Genomic DNA, 15805 nt, shown 5'->3' with positions numbered 1-15805 from the left:
GTGTTGTGGCACCAGCACCACAACCACCAAAGGTAACTACACTTTAAAAATGTACCAGTTCAAAATTACAAACAGAATCTACTTAACACAACAAATCTACACAGTCCCTGTCTTGTTTGCACCGCCTGTATACTGCTGTTCTGAGTATATAGGGCCTGGGGGCCCCACGTCTTTCCTTTTTTTAATATGGGTACGGGGTTCCCCTTAATGTCCGTACAAGACCCCAAGGGGCTGGTAATGGGCAGGGGGGCCTACCCATGTAATTTTTCTCAATGATTTTCATCCATATTGCCGGAACCAGATATTACATTAAAAACGCAAGCAGTTTGAAATGACTTTTTTTCCGTTAAATGCCATTTTGTGCAGGGACTGTTCTAAACACGGGAAACACGTAGCACTTCACAGGCATACTATAGACACCCTCCAGGCACGATATTTAAAGGAATATTTATCTTTTTTTTCACTTTAATCTTCATTAAAATCAGTGCTCCCGCCAAAAGGCCATTTTTAAAAACATTTTAGGCATTGACCCATGTCCCCTGGGGCAGGAGCCAGGTCCCCAAACCCTTTTTAGGACAGTATCTTGCATATTAGACATTAAAATTAGCACTTTTTATTTCAAACGTTTGAGTCCCATAGACTTCAATGGGGTTCTAAAGTTCGTTTCAAATTTTCGGTCCGTTCGAAAGTTCTGGTGCGAACCGAACCGGGGGTGTTCGGCTCATCCCTACTTGCTAGTATCCCTCTACTATCCTATGTTTTCCACCTTCTCCATGTCCCTACCATCCTTGTCCCAGGCCTTTTACTTATGTATAAATATCTTTATGCCAATACTCATTGACTTTACTACTTCAGATGCCTGACAAACATACTTGTGTTTATAGCCCATACTCTTTATGAACTAACGAGGTCTCTAGGGATACATCATTACACTTACAATCACAGTCCACCTCTCTCTCCTCTCTCTCCTTTCCTATCTTGTCATTTGTTAATATCCCTCTGCTATTATGTTTCTAACCATCTCCATGTCCCTACCATCTTTGGCCCAGGCCTTTCATTCATATATACATATTTTTATGCTAATACTTATTGATTCTACTTCATTACTTTAGATGCCTGACAAACATATTTATGTTCACAGCCTATAATCTTTATGGACTAACAAGGTCTCTAGGAATACATCACTATATCCATGCCATCCCTGCTCTCTGTTTGGCCCCTGGTTGGGTCCTATCTGACTCCGTCCCCTCAGCTCCCTGGTGAGGCACCTGCTGCCGCCGTCTTGGAGCCGCACACCTGTAGCCATGGTCAAGCTAAGTGGTGAGTATGGGGACCTAACACCCCCCCCCCACCCTGTGCCTTTATAATTAATACTGTGCTATATTGCCAAATATATACTTTTTCATCCTAGGCACATTGTTACACACATCCACCCCTGAAGAGCGAGCTGGATCTTGCGAAACGCGTCAGTTAGCATGATGCCCGTGTATTATGACCGCCATTACATCAGTGTATCAATATTCCTTGTTTATGTATCTTTTTTAAATTGGCAGTGGTTGGTGATATCTATGCATGTAAATAATTTTATTTGAATAAACCATATACTTTATTTACTACCTTTTTGTTTGCTGATGGAAACGGTACCCACTTCATTTAAATTCCCGGGGTGAATCCTTTGTTTCATGATATGTTACAGGGATGGAAGTGGATTACTGGTGACATCAAACCTTTCCCCTTTTTCTATAACTTTAATATTTTTTTTTCTCAAAAAAATATGTGTGAATAATCACTGCACAAATACCACGTGACATAAAAAATGTAAACAACTGCCATTTTACTCCCTAGGGTCTCTGCTAAAAAGAAACACACACACACACACACACACACATATATATATATATATATATATATATATATATATATATATATATATATATATATATATATATATATTTATGGTCGGAGCCCTCCGCTCTAAAGCCGCGTACACACATGGCGGACTGTCTGGCCAACTTAGTCCGTCAGACAATCCGACGGACAGTCCGTCATACTTTCGAATGAACGGACTTGCCCACACACGGCACTTTTTGAGCGGACTAATACGGCGGACTAAGTCCGCCATACTATCCACCCTACTTTTGAAATGAACGGACTCGCCCACACACGCGGAGGAAAGTCCGCTCATTTCGAGCGCGTCTCCAGGTAGGCGGGGCCCGCGAAGGAGACGTCGCTGACCCCGCCGCCTGGTATGGACTTAAAGGGGAACCCCAACGCCGAAAAAAATCGGCGTGGGGGTCCCCCCAAGTCCACAACAGACCCTTGTCCGAGCACGCTACCTGCCCGGCCAGGAAAGGGGGGCGAGCGAGCGCCCCCCCTCCTGAGCCGTACCAGGCCGCGCGCCCTCAACATGGGGGGGTGCCTTGGGGAAGGGGGGGCCGCGCGGCCCCCCCACCCCAAAGCACCTTGTCCCCATGTTGATGAGGACAAGGGCCTCTTCCCGACAACCCTGGCCGTTGGTTGTCGGGGTCTGCGGGCGGGGGGCTTATCAGAATCCGGGAGCCCCCTTTAATAAGGGGGCCCCCGGATACCGGCCCCCCACCCTATGTGAATGAGTATGGGGTACAATGTACCCCTACCCATTCACCTGTGAAAAAAAGTACAAAAAAAACACAACACAGGGTTAAAATATTTTATTGCACAGCTCTGGGGGTCTTCTCGCCGGACTCCTCCGCTATCTTCTTGTAGCTCTTTTGCTAGCGGAGGAGTCCGGCTTTCTTCCTCGCCGCCGGCCTCTTCTCCCGACTTCGGGGGTCTTGTCCCCCTCTTCGGTTCTTCTGCCGGGCCACCGCGCCTTCTTATAGCTCTTTTACAGGCGGTGGCCCGGTCTTCTGTCGCCGCCGTCGCCGCCGCCTTCCGTTCTTCTTCTTCTTCTTCTTCTTCTTCTTCTTCTCCAGGAGATGTTGCCTCGACGATCTCTCCGGCCGGAATGCCAGGGACGCACTGCGCGGCCACTTATATAGGGACAATGGGGCGGTGTCACATGGCTTTATGTCACATGGGTTGGTCACATGGGTTGATGTCACATGGGGACTATGACATCGTAAGGGGGCGGGGTCACCATGTGACCAACCCATGTGACATAAAGCCATGTGACATAAAGCCATGTGACACCGCCCCATTGTCCCTATATAAGTGGCCGCGCAGTGCGTCCCTGGCATTCCGGCCGGAGAGATCGTCGAGGCAACATCTCCTGGAGAAGAAGAAGAAGAACGGAAGGCGGCGGCGACGGCGGCGACAGAAGACCGGGCCACCGCCTGTAAAAGAGCTATAAGAAGGCGTGGTGGCCCGGCAGAAGAACCGAAGAGGGGGACAAGACCCCCGAAGTCGGGAGAAGAGGCCGGCGGCGAGGAAGAAAGCCGGACTCCTCCGCTAGCAAAAGAGCTACAAGAAGATAGCGGAGGAGTCCGGCGAGAAGACCCCCGAAGACGGAAGACCCCCGGAGCTGTGCAATAAAATATTTTAACCCTGTGTTGTGTTTTTTTTGTACTTTTTTTCACAGGTGAATGGGTAGAGGTACATTGTACCCCATACTCATTCACATAGGGCGGGGGGCCCCCTTATTAAAGGGGGCTCCCGGATTCCGATAAGCCCCCCGCCCGCAGACCCCGACAACCAACGGCCAGGGTTGTCGGGAAGAGGCCCTTGTCCTCATCAACATGGGGACAAGGTGCTTTGGGGTGGGGGGCCGCACGGCCCCCCCTTCCCCAAGGCACCCCCCATGTTGAGGGCACGCGGCCTGGTATGGCTCAGGAGGGGGGGGGCGCTCGCTCGCCCCCTTTCCTGGCCGGCCGGGTAGCGTGCTCGGACAAGGGTCTGTTGTGGACTTGGGGGGGACCCCCACGCCGATTTTTTTCGGCGTTGGGGTTCCCCTTTAAGTCCATACCAGGCGGAGGGGCCAGCGACGTCTCCGTCGCGGGCCCCTCCTACCTGGATTCCCGCTCGAAATGAGCGGACTTTTCTCCGGGCGGGAAAAGTCCGCTCATTTCAAAAGTACGGCGGACTGGCACACACACGGGCGGATTGTCCGCCGAAATGCGAGTCCGACGGACTGTATTACGGAAATTCCAAAATACTTAGTCTGCCAGACTGCACGCTGAAAAAGTCCGCTGAAGCCCACACACGAGCGGACTGTCCGCTGAAATGTGTTTCGGCGGACTAAGTAGGCCAGACAGTCCGCCCGTGTGTACGCGGCTTAAGAGATATGAAAGAACACATAAACACGTCACAAGACTAACAACATAAAATAGACCTGAATTGTGCCCTTGGTCTGCTGTAAGGTAAGCCCTGGTGAGCTGGGCGGTGAGCCCTGGTCTGCTGGGCGATATGCCAAGAGAAGGCCGCATACCTTAAGAAAGTAAATGGATGTTTCTGTAGAGAAACGTGTTTTAAGGGAAGTACTCTGAGAAGGGAAATGCGTGGGTGGGTACCTTGCACTGGAACCGACACAGACCGTTGTGGGTGGTCTGATTATATACCCTCCGGGCTCCTCCCATAATTACAGGCCACCATACTGGCCCTCTTATTTATGGTCGGAGCCCTCCGCTCTAAGAGATATGAAATAACACATAAACACGTCACAAGACTAACAACATAAAATAGACCTGAATTGTGCCCTTGGTCTGCTGTAAGGTAAGCCCTGGTGAGCTGGGCGGTGAGCCCTGGTCTGCTGGGCGATATGCCAAGAGAAGGCCGCAAAAGACTTGGTTTAGGGAGGTAATTATTAATTTATGTACAACAAGACACTACGGGGCAAAGTTGCTGTAGGCTCAGGACATTTCCACTTGTGGATTGGAGATGTATCGAGTAAAGCAGGTGGATTCCCGCCTGCCCATCTTTGATTGCGTGGACTGGGACCCCGTTTCGTGAGGCTGCTGATGCTGCTCCAATGCGAAAGAATGTCCAAGAAAATGACCAAGGTCCTGGCCTAATTTGCTCAAAAGGAACCTGTTGTGACTAATGAACTGGTTGCTGCCTGGGGTACTAATCGGGAACGGTAGTAATGGGCTGTCCTGCGAGGGATCAAACATATGGGCCAAAAATTGATCTAGGATGGACACGGGGCACCAGGCTTTGAGAGTTTGGAAAGGTTTGATGTCAACCCCTGGACCGGGCTATTGTGTTTTGGACACCCTGAGGAGCAAGATGAAGTAAGTCTGATGGCGTGTGAAGTGGCGTCTACGTAACACTTTACAACTGGGATGGTGACAGTATTCACTGGGGCGTAAGAAGCTGTAGAAAGCCAGGTAGATGGCTGCTTGAACGACCAGGCTGAATGTAGCCAAAGGGGAATGTGACAGGATGAAAGACACGTCTCGGAATATGGCGCTGTTGACGGGTAGCCATTTGATACTGATTTGGGGTCATTGCCTGTGAATACCACACAACATGGTCTTGACCGTATGGGTGGCAAACAAGACGGTTTGTTAGGATCTCATAAGGGGATGAAATACTGGATGTCAGCTGAGTGGGGTCTAAGGTATTGTGTGACAATGCCAACTGTGTGTGGTGGCATAATATGAAGACCAGGATGTGATGGAGAACTCTTGGTATTGCTCTGGGGTTTGAGGCTAGTAACCTGACATAGAACCTCTAGGCTGCACGGTAGGCCTTCAGGGTGTTGTGAGATAGTGAAAGATTAAAAAGGCAGGTAGCGTCGTGAAAGTGTTGCTTGAATCCGAGGTTAGCTACGACCAGTGTGGGATAAGAGACATGGTCGGGTCGGTTCCAGGTTCCTGCAAAAAATAACGAAGCAAAGTTAACGGGTAGTGCGTCGGCCAGATTATTGCGTTTGTCTGGGATGTGGACGCATAGGACGTTAGATTGGTGCTGTGGGGATAGTGGCACCAGCCTGCGCAGGAAGGCCACGATGGCAGGCTACTAGGACCTCCTTTATTCATAATACTGGCTGTGGCTTGGTTGTCTGTGGCGAACGTCACTGTTTGTCCTGCCGAGTTGTTGCACCAGACTTGAGCTGCTGCGACAATGGGGTAGAGGTCGAACAAAGAGGAGGACTTAACTGAACCCAGGAATCAAGAGGATTTCTGATGGCCATGGCCCTATAAACCTAATTTGGCCAAAAATTGAGGCGAGGACCTGTGGAGGCTGTGGTGACCATGACTACCTGAGATGAAGAGAGAGATGCTGAGGGAATACACATTGGCATGCCATTCCAATTTGTGAGAAATTCGACTCCCATGGGCAGATCTGCTATAGCTGGCACATCTTAATTTAAGGATTTTGTCAGGGTCTTTACCTGGAAGAGAAACACTAATATATGGGAGGTAAAGGATCCCCTTGAGTCTGGCTGCTGCCTTGGCTGAAAATGAGCGGTGATAGTCAAAGGATGGGCACCCTGCGTACTTGTGACCTGCTGCATGCAGATACGGGTCCAATTCTACCCTCCTGTTGGGGTTACTCTGCCTAGCATGTCTCTGACTGTTCCCAAGGCCAGCACAAACTCTGTGACAGTGAGCTTGCGATTAAGTAAAGGGTCTCTGGCCTTCAGGATGACGGAGACATCTCCCCGCGAATATGACTTGTTCTAGGCCAAGTTGTGTACTGCTATGAGGAGGGATGCTAAGTTAACGTCGTTGTCATCCAAGATGTCCTCCTAGATGCCCTGCTAGGACAAGGTGTGCAGGGAAGACGATGGTACAGAAGTTGGGTGTATCTGTAAGTGAAGGTACGGGAATGATGGTGGTGACTGGAGCTGGTAGGGGCACGGCTGGGCGTACCTCCAGGGCTGTCAGTCTGCTTGGACTTCGGCGACTGCTGTTGACAGTGTGGTTACCCAGGAGTGCAGCTGAGTAGTCGCAAAGAAGATAGACTGAAGTGGTGCCTGGAAGGGCTGCCACTGGCGGTGGAAACAGTAGCCTAAAGGCTTGGTTTCCTGGCTGCGGCAGGGTAGGATTTACTCCTGCGACACCGTTCTGCTATGAGTTTTTTTTTTTATTGGTCCAAACTATTGTGAGACTGTAAACCGCCGCTTGCTGAGCCCGTAAAGGGTGATGGCAGGGCTGAGGCAAAGTTATCACTGTCTGCCTGCGACATGGCGTCAACTAAAAGCAAGGGGGGGGGGGTGCATATGTTTGAGGTAAGTTGCAAGGGTAGGAGGGGATAGTTGCGTTGGGTAGATAAGATGAAAGGCGGAAGGTAACAAGAAGAATAGGACAAGGAACGACAGCCAAAGTGACAGTTGGTTTGCGCTCGAGCGCTGTTGAGTGTGACTTTAGAAAACTCAAAAGAATGCGTGACAACCGAGGTGAGCCAGGAGGTGACTGGCTAGGTAACCGATAGCTCGGGTGTCAGTCTGTGCTCGGCACAGACTAATGAACCAGAGCACCCCAGGGCGGACTGGGGTGGGTAGCTGAAGTCTGGTATACTAAGTAGGAATGTTGCGATCTGTAGTTAATTGACGTGGGTTCGGTCTACTAATGCTTGCACTGCCAGCAAGTATGGAGATTAGGCGACCTTGTCTGCGTATTGAAGGCTTGTGCTTCGAAAACAGAGTGAAGTGCACAGAAGTATGTGACAGTTGCTAACGCCTCAGGAGCAGGTCAAATTCTGTATGTGAAGTAAAAATATGTAGTGAAAGAGTGTTTAAGAGAAAGGGGGAATCCCATTGAACTAAACACCTGACTTTATGCACTAGTTGTGAAGTCGACATGAGAATTTAGTTTTGACAAGGGGGATTGCAAAGAGCTCTTTGGGGCAAAGCTGGCCCCCTGGTGAAGATGCAAGCCCTCGACAATGGGGTTTTTTTTTTTTGTTTTTTTTTTTGGGAGATACTGTCCAAACCTGGTGCAGGGTGGACTAACTGGTGTTCTAACTGGCCTAAAAAGGGGAAAGCGACAGAGAAAATGATGAGCAGCCGTGTTGCTACTGGAGACGATGAGTGGCAGTTTGAGCCACTTGCTGAAATGCTTGCAGCGATTGCAAGGAAGCGGCCTTATTTGAATTATGAGGTGAGAATGAATGAATGGATGAATGAGGTAAGCAGCTGTGTTGCTACTGGAGATGAGTGGCCGTATAAAGCTATTGCAGAGATGCTTACAGCGATTGCAAGAAAGCAGCTTTATTTGAATCTATAAATTAAATTATAAGTGTGTAAGAATGAGGAGAGCAGCCGTGTTGCTACTGGAGATGAGTGGCCGTATTGAGCCATTGCATTGATGCTTGCAGCGATTGCAAGGAGCTTTGTTAAAAGGCGAAAGAAAAGGTTATAGAGGAAATGTGATTATGTAGGAATGACCGTGCGCAACACTGAGCAATTTGGTGGAGAGAATTGTGTATGATCATGTATGGATAGACTGAGAAAGTCAAACGTAAGTACTGCTGAATTCGTATAGGCGATGTGACTAGTTTGAACTGGGTTATAGCTATGGAATAGTCTGCGAAAGATTTGACTCATTTGAGTCGGAGATGCAACAGGATGCTGCGACTGGACTCGAATCCTCCGTAGATGCGACTGAGAGCATATATGGGATCCGACCATATCGCTGAGGATATGGCTGGGTTCGGATTGATTGAATTGTGATGGTGGTTGAAGGGGCTGGTGATTGCCAATGATCCGAAACATAGAAGCGAAGTTGCGACTAGATTCGAATCGGCCGTAGATGCGAGGTGACTACAGGGCTCGTATGACAGATCTGCCCGTATTGCCAATGATATGGCTGGGTTTGAATCGACTAAATGGTGATGGTGGTTTGAAGGGGCTTGTGATTGCCGAGGATCCGAAACATAGAAGCGAAGTTGCGACTAGATTCGAATCGGCCATAGATGTGAGGTGACTACGGGGCTCGTATGACAGATCTGACCGTATTGCCGATGATATGGCTGGGTTCGAATCAACTAAATGGTGATGGCGGTTGAAGGGGCTTTGTGATTGCCAAGGATCCGAAACATAGAAGCGAAGTTGCGACTAGATTCGAATCGGCCGTAGACGCGAGGTGAGTAAGGGGCTTGAATGTCGGATTTGACCGCATCGCCGTGAAGTGAACGGCTCGAGTAAACCCGCGTTGGGTAGAAAGCATGAAATACATGAAAGATGACATAGAAAGACTTACGATGGCGTAAGTGCGACTTTTTGCAAGAACGAACATGATAAACGAACATGATAACGTAACTACTAGAGTTTAGAGGAGCGGTAACAACAAAGTCCTACCTGCAACAGCGAGTGTGTAGCGGTCCGAGCGTGGGACAATCAATGAAGATATACGACCGATCTCAAAGGTACAACTACGTGGACACGCAGTGAGTTGGCAGAGTCAGCCTGTGCAATGCATTTGACACGAATCAGCTTAAAAAATGTATGAGATGAATCTGATATAAATTGGCAGTAAGGAGTATCTGATACGAATTGGTTGTAGAGTGTATGCCATTCCTTACTGTGAAACCAAACACCTATCAACCACCCATCCCCCCAGGCTAGTCAAGTGCAGGAACGACATCAGGTGGGTTTAATTACACCTCAATCAGCCACAGAAACCCATACAAACAATACCTGTTTATCTCAAAAAAGGATGAGAACAGTGAATCTTATAACTAGTGAAGCCTATGGTGAGTGATATTGGAGAACGACCGACAGCGACTCGGAGGCTTGGATCTATGAATGAATCGTATGTTTGGTAGAAGGATTTTACGAATGTACTATGCCTGTGCCGAAAGATGTCGGGACGTGAGTGTCAACAACTCAGAGGTAGGTTTTGCGAAAGGGGTGCAGGATAGTAAGCATGATAAGCCGCAAGTTTGCACATGATATGAAAAGATTCGGATACTACTTATCTGCGACCATGAGCGGGAACCGCCGACGAAGACCACGCATGAAGAAGCCGAAGTGCACCTGCGATTGGACGCACAGATAGTCGACCGTGAGGGAGCTGAGAAGAGTCGGCCCCTTGATGTGCAGTACCTTGCACTGGAACCGACACAGACCGTTGTGGGTGGCCCTCTCCACCACTCCAACATAACTCTGCCACCTCACTCCCAGTGACAGAATGGGGTTCCACCAGGCACTAGCGCAGACCTCATGTGTGCTCAAAATTGACTCCTTCTGCTCTCCCGTTCCATTCTGCTAGGTATATGGGGTCTTTGTACTGTGGGTTCGGTTCCAGTTACTTTGGGGGAACTGATCGCTAGGGAGGGAGGCAGAACACTGATCCACCTTGCTACCGCATTAACTGTCACCTGTGCCATTTACCACGCTTCATGACTGACTGCTGTATACTTTCCCATCAGTTCCTGGTTACCTGTGGCAACTATCCTCCAACTCCAACTCTTCTGCCGAGTTAAAGTGGTAGTAAAGTTTTAATTTATACCTACAGGAAAGCCTATAATAAGGCAGAATTGTAGGTACAGTAAATATCTCCTAAATGTGCACCGTTTAGGAGATATTTACTTTAGAAGTGCCTGTGATGTCACCGGCCCATCCGCACTGCGCTCCCTCTTAACCATACCAGGCCACATGGGGGGTGCTTTGGGGTGGGGGGTTCTGCCCCCCCACCCCAAGCACCTTGTCCCCATGTTCATGGGGACAAAGGCCCCGACAACCCTGGGCAGACCCGGACTGGGACAAAAAATAGGCCCAGGCATTTTGGAATGAGCAGCCCATGACATCTTAACCTGCCCCTTTCCCACTTTCCATCCTGATGAATCCCCCTGGAGAGGGGAGGGGGAAACCCGGAAAAGGGGCGAGGGGGACAGGGAAGAACCTTGAGAACATGGGGTGGGGCGAGAGCACAGGGAAGAACCTTGAGAACATGGGGTGGGGCGAGAGCACAGGGAGGCTGGGGAGCACCGTGGGGGGAGGCGGAGAGCATGGAGGGGCAGAGAGCAAAGGGGAGAGGCAGAGAACTCAGGGAGGAAGAGGTGAACACAAGGGGGCCGGAGAGCATGGGGGGCTGGAGAGCACAGGGAGTGGGGGGTTGAAGAGCACAGGGGGAAGCAAAAACAAAGGGTGGGGAGGAGAGCACGGGGGAGGTGGAGAGCACAGGGGGAGGCGGAGATCATTGGGGGGCTGTAGAGCACTGGGGGGAGGTGGAGGGCAGCGGAGGGCACAGGGGGGCAGCAGAGAGCATGAGAAGAGGAGGAGAGAACAGGGGGTAGGCGGAGATCATTGGGGGAGCTGTAGAGCACTGGGGGAGAGGTGTAGGGTACAGGGGGGCAGTGTAGAGCATGGGGGAGGTGGAGATCACGGGGGGCTGGAGAGCACTGGGGGGGCTGGAGAGCACAGGGAAAGAGACGGAGGGCACGGGGGGCAGCGTAGAGCATTGGGGGAGGTGGAGAGCACAGGAGGGAGGTGGAGAAAAGAGGGGGGCGGTGAAGAGCACAGGGGGAGGGGCAGAGGGAGCCGCATAGAGCATGGGGGGAGGTGGAGAGCACAGAAGGGAGATGGAGAGCACAGGGGGTGAGGCGCAGGGCACAGGGGGAAGAATAGAGCATGCAAGGGAGGTGGAGAGCACAGGAGGGAGATGGAGAGCACAGGGGGTGAGGCGCAGGGCACAGGCGGGCAGCAGAGAGCATGGGGGGAGGTGAAGATCACAGGGGGAGGTGAAAAGCACAGGGGGAGAGGCGGAGGGCACAGGGGGGTAGCATAGAGCATGGGGGAAGTGGAGAGCATGGGGGAAAGATGCAGGGCACAAGGGGGCAGCATAGAGCATGGGGAGGTTGAGAACACAGGAGGGAGATGGCAAGAACAGGGGGGCTGGAGAGCACTTGGGGGTACTAGAGATCTTCGGGGGGAGGTGAAGTGCACAGGGGGGCAGCGTAGAACATGGGAGGAGGTGGAGAGCACAGGAGGGAGGTGGAGAGCATAGGGGGAGAGTCAGAGGGCACAGTGGGGCAGCGTAGAGCATGGGGGAGGTGGAGAGTACTGGGTGGAGGTGGAGAGCACAGGGGGGCTGTAGAGCATGGGGGAGAAGTGGAGGGCACAGGGGCAGCAGAGAGCATGGGGAGGTGGAGAGCACAGGGGGCAGCGGAGAGCATAGGGGGAGGTGGAGAGCACAGGGAGAGAGAAGGAGAGCACAGGGGGGGCAGCGGAGAGCATGGGGGGAGGTGGAGAGCACAGGGGAGCAGCGGAGAGTATGGGGGGAGGTGGAGAGCACAGAAGGGAGGTGGAGAGCACTGGGGGAGGTGAAGAGCACAGGGGGAGAGCGTAGAGCATGGGGGGAGAGCGTACAGCACAGGGGGAGGTAAAAAAGCACAGGGGGAGAGGCGGAGGGCATGGGGGGGTGGTGGAGAGCCCAGGAGGGAGGAGGAGAACACAGGGGGGCTGGATAGCACTGGGGAAGTGGAGGGCACAGGGGGCAGCGAAGAGCATGGGGGAGGTGGATATCACAGTGAGAGAGAGGCAGAGGCCACAGGGGGCAGCAGAGAGCACTGGGTGGGTTAGAAAGCACTGTGGGGGGGTTAGAGAGCACTGCAGGGGGGTAGAGATAAGCAGGATAGGAGGAGTAGTGGGGTGGTTGCATATAGAAGAATTATTCTCTCCATCTTCCTCCCGCAGTACCTGAAAGCCTGCGAGAGGGAGAGGAGAAGCATTCAGAGACTGCGGGAGGAAGATGGACAGAATGGTTCTTCTATATGCAGCCGCCCCATTCAGGTTACAGGTGGCCACACTTACTTTCTCTCTGATCCGACTGCATCAGGCTCCTCTCCCCTTCGCGGTCACGCCCCTGGCTCCAACGGCTACACTATATTGGCAGCCGTGGCTCCTCTAGCTCCTCCCCCCTTCATGTCTCAGTCCCACTTGTGCCGATGGCTGAGCCTGAGCTGATCTGGCAGCCGGGCGGCCGCGGAAAGGTTAGGGGACTGGCGCGGGCTTAAGGAGCAGCCTGCCCTGGCCCCGCAAACAAGGACAAGTGACCTGGTGGCCCCGGCCCACTGGACAAATGCCCGTTTTGCCCTATGGCCAATCCGGGCCTGACCAGAGACTGCGGATCTAATACAGGAGATGACCAGAGACTGCGGATCTGGGGGGGCGTGGCCGGGATGTGAAAGGGAGAAGACGTGTGACCGCTGAGCTCCGCTCCAACGCTCATCCTGCATACTTCCAGCACCATTTCTTTCATTGCACAGCCTCTCCCCCTGGCACCCTTGGGCGGAAGAAAACCTCCGGTACCCCGCGGCCCTCTCCACAGCCCCTGGGAAGGCTCTGTTCGTCCACAGCAGGTGAGGCCCGGTCCGCGGCGGCCATCTTCCCCACGAGGCTCCCAGGCCGCCGCTGATCCTCATCCATCCCAGGCTGATTCCCCCGCCGAGCTCCTGGCAGCGATCAAGGAGGGCAGGGATTCTGTGATGGTGAAGTTCGATCACCTAGTGGCCGATGTAAGCCTGATCAGGCATGACATGGACAAATTTAGAGCCCGGTTCACAGAGGCTAAGGCCGCATATCACAGCTAGAGGACACCACCAGATTTGACTCCCGAAACCCCCGTGCATTACAGTTACAAGTTAAAGCCTTGCAGGAGAAGTCCATAGATACAGAAAATAGGCTCAGAAGGAACAATATCCGTGTCACAGGCCTCCCCAAGAAAGCGGAGGGCGCACGGCCTGCTGAGTTTACTGAGGCCTTCCTAAAAACGCTCCTGGAACTACCTGACATGCCTCCCACCTTTGTAGTTGAAAGAGCACATAGACTCCCTCCAACTCCCCCAGTCCCGGGGGCCTTTTCTGCTTTGGCTGCTAAACTACAGAGACCAGGACAGGGTTTTGATGGCAGCAAGAGAAAATCGGGATCTACTTTTCAATGGAGCCAAGATTATGCTTTTTCCAGACTACTCCCCAGAGGTGCAACATCGTCGATGCTCCTTTACTGAGGTCAGGAAGCGCCTGCGAGATGAGGGCCTCAAATTCAGCCTGCTGTATCCCAGCAAACTCTGGTTGATTACTGATAATTGTGCACACTTTTTCATGGACCCGGATGCAGCCATGTCCTGGCTGGATGGTCGTAGATGAGCTACACCTGACTACGGATATCCCCTGCACCTTTACACTACTTGGCACCTTGTTCCTTACTTTGATTCATGCCCACTGGATCCTTGCCAGGTGTCTGCTGTGCCTGCTGACTCCCACCTCTTATCCTGCCTGGCCACTGGGGAACCGAGTGCTGCCGCATAATAAGTGACTGCTCCGGCCCTTACACCCCCATGTCTTCGTTTTCTTCTTGTGCACATGGCTGTGCAACTGTAGATGGTCTGTTGGGCACTTTTGCAGGAGCGGGCCCACTTAGCAGGCCACGAGGCACACACTACTACAAGCAAGCACTGCCACCGTGGCGTGATTGACGGCCCCCCACCCCCTTGGGTTTTTTCTTACCTCCCCTTCCCTTTTCACTTTAGTATTTTTCTATTTTTTTCTTCCCCCCCCTTTCTGGTCAGTGGCCAATGTCACCTAATTTTGTCTTGCTCCCTGGCCATATGACTTTGACCAGTGGTGCGAGGGGCGAACACAGCTGGTGTAGGGCCCCAGTCGGGACAAATTATTCCCGGACCCCCCCCCCCCGTTTTTTCTTTAGGGGGGAGCGATGGGACATTATAGGAAAGGCACTCCGTGCCTGGGAAGTTTGGAATCTGTTTGGGTCTCCACAGTTCTTTATGCATATGTTTATGTCTGTTTATGTTTTGTATTATGTCTCAGTGCTGACAGTATTACTTGCAATGCAATAGTGATCTTGCTGCTTACAGGGTGCTCCTGGGAATGCCCCCTTCAATACTCCTGCTCCCCCTTTCCCTCTATGCCATATGGCTAACCAGGCCTCGGATTCCTTCACCATCCTCTCCTGGAATGTTAGAGGCCTTAACTCTAAATTTAAGAGAGCTCTGCTCTTCCAATATTTGAAAATCCACTCCCCCCAGCTTATTCTCCTATAGGAAACTCACCTTTTGGGCAGCAAGGTCCTCACTCTTAAGAAACCCTGGATACAACAGGGATTACATGCCACCTACTCCACCTACGCCGGGGGGTATCGATCCTTATTCATAGGAATTTCCCTTGTGTTATTGAAGAGGTCCGCACGGACCCCCTGGGGAAGTTTGTGATACTAGTGTTTACTCTATGGTCTCAAACGTACACTATTATAAATCTCTATATTCCCCCTCCTTTTTCACCCGCATTACTGTACGATGTTTTAGACAAGATCTCACCCTTTTGTCCTGGGCGGGTACTGGTGATGGGAGACTTCAATGCCACCCTGTCTCCGGAACTGGACAGGCCTACACCGGCAAAGAAGCAGTGTATGGAACTCTCCGTGTGGGCTCAGGCGGTTGGTCTGGTGGAGGTCTGAAGGTGGAGACACCCTGAGAAAAGGGCTTACTCCTGTTTTTCAGCTTCTTACAAGACGGCGTCCCGGATAGATTTGGCTTTCTCCAACCCCGCACTGTTAGCGGGCGTGTTGGAGGCATCCTATCTCCCCAGTGGATTGTCTGATTATAGCCCACTGTCGGTGGTGCTCCGTTCCCCGGCCTCCCGTAACGCGGCACTTTGGCGGTTGGGTACACAATGGATCTCTCCTCCTGACCTTTCCGACAAACTGCCAGATCAGCTAGCAAGATATTGGGAAAAGAATGTGGGGTCCTCCTCCCCTGCAAATGTTTGGGATGCTTTCAAGGCATATACCAGGGGACAATACATTTCCTGTATTGCTGAGTATGACTCTCTCACTGCAACAAGCTATTGATAATTGCAACGACACATAAACTATGGACCCCAACCCTACCAATTTTGACTTACTAATGGCAGCTCAGAGAGA

The 15805-nt window shown here is 51.8% G+C and overlaps 1 long non-coding RNA gene across 1 annotated transcript; it reads left to right on the top strand.

Moving 5' to 3' along the window:
- Positions 1–1147: 1147 nt before the first annotated feature.
- Positions 1148–1616, top strand: LOC143976062 (uncharacterized). The gene is made up of 2 exons (XR_013272485.1): positions 1148–1320; positions 1412–1616. It is a non-coding gene; the product is annotated as an uncharacterized LOC143976062 (long non-coding RNA).
- The last annotated feature ends 14189 nt before the right edge of the window (positions 1617–15805 follow it).

This window comes from Lithobates pipiens, unplaced genomic scaffold (genome assembly GCF_037356315.1).
Source record: "Lithobates pipiens isolate NorthernLeopardFrog02 unplaced genomic scaffold, aLitPip1_a1.2 Scaffold_13, whole genome shotgun sequence".
Taxonomy (NCBI): Eukaryota; Metazoa; Chordata; class Amphibia; order Anura; family Ranidae; genus Lithobates; species Lithobates pipiens.
This window is presented reverse-complemented; position numbering and strand designations above follow the sequence as displayed.